Source organism: Penaeus japonicus, unplaced genomic scaffold (assembly GCF_977035675.1).
Source record: "Penaeus japonicus unplaced genomic scaffold, GWHDUDI00000001_assembly GWHDUDI00000022, whole genome shotgun sequence".
Taxonomy (NCBI): Eukaryota; Metazoa; Arthropoda; class Malacostraca; order Decapoda; family Penaeidae; genus Penaeus; species Penaeus japonicus.
The window spans coordinates 20,804,163-20,804,649 of record NW_028234424.1 but is presented as its reverse complement, the minus strand read 5'-3'; positions in this window follow the sequence as shown (position 1 = coordinate 20,804,649).

The window sequence follows — 487 nt, the reverse complement described above, 5'->3', positions numbered from 1 at the left end:
TTGGCTTGGTCTCAAAAGCTCCTTTAAATTTTTGCCCCTCTTAAAGGCTCTGCTCAACGAGGGATAATTTAAGTTTGAGGTTCCAATTTTGTTATGATGCAATTAATCATTTTTCATATATTTGTTTTCTGATTCTAGGGATCCTTTTCTTCTTTTTTCTTCTAGATTGTATATAGAGGACTATTTGTCTGAATGTATCTTCAAGTTTATATTCTTGATTTTCATTTTGTATCTGTTTAGGTTTTGGTTGCTTCTTTTTTGTGCCTACAACTTCCAGTCCGCCCTCATCATTTTTTTTGGTTGTTGCTCTTCAGTGTGCACGGAGAGATACATTGTCTAGAACTATTCTTGGCCTTGTTTATCCGATTTTTGCCTTTACTATTTCAGTAAAACAGCTTTTTTTCATTCCTTCCTGATTCACTTTACTTGGAATCACCTTTGGATTTTTCTTGTTTCTTCTTTGGTTTACTTTTACATTTTTAGTATC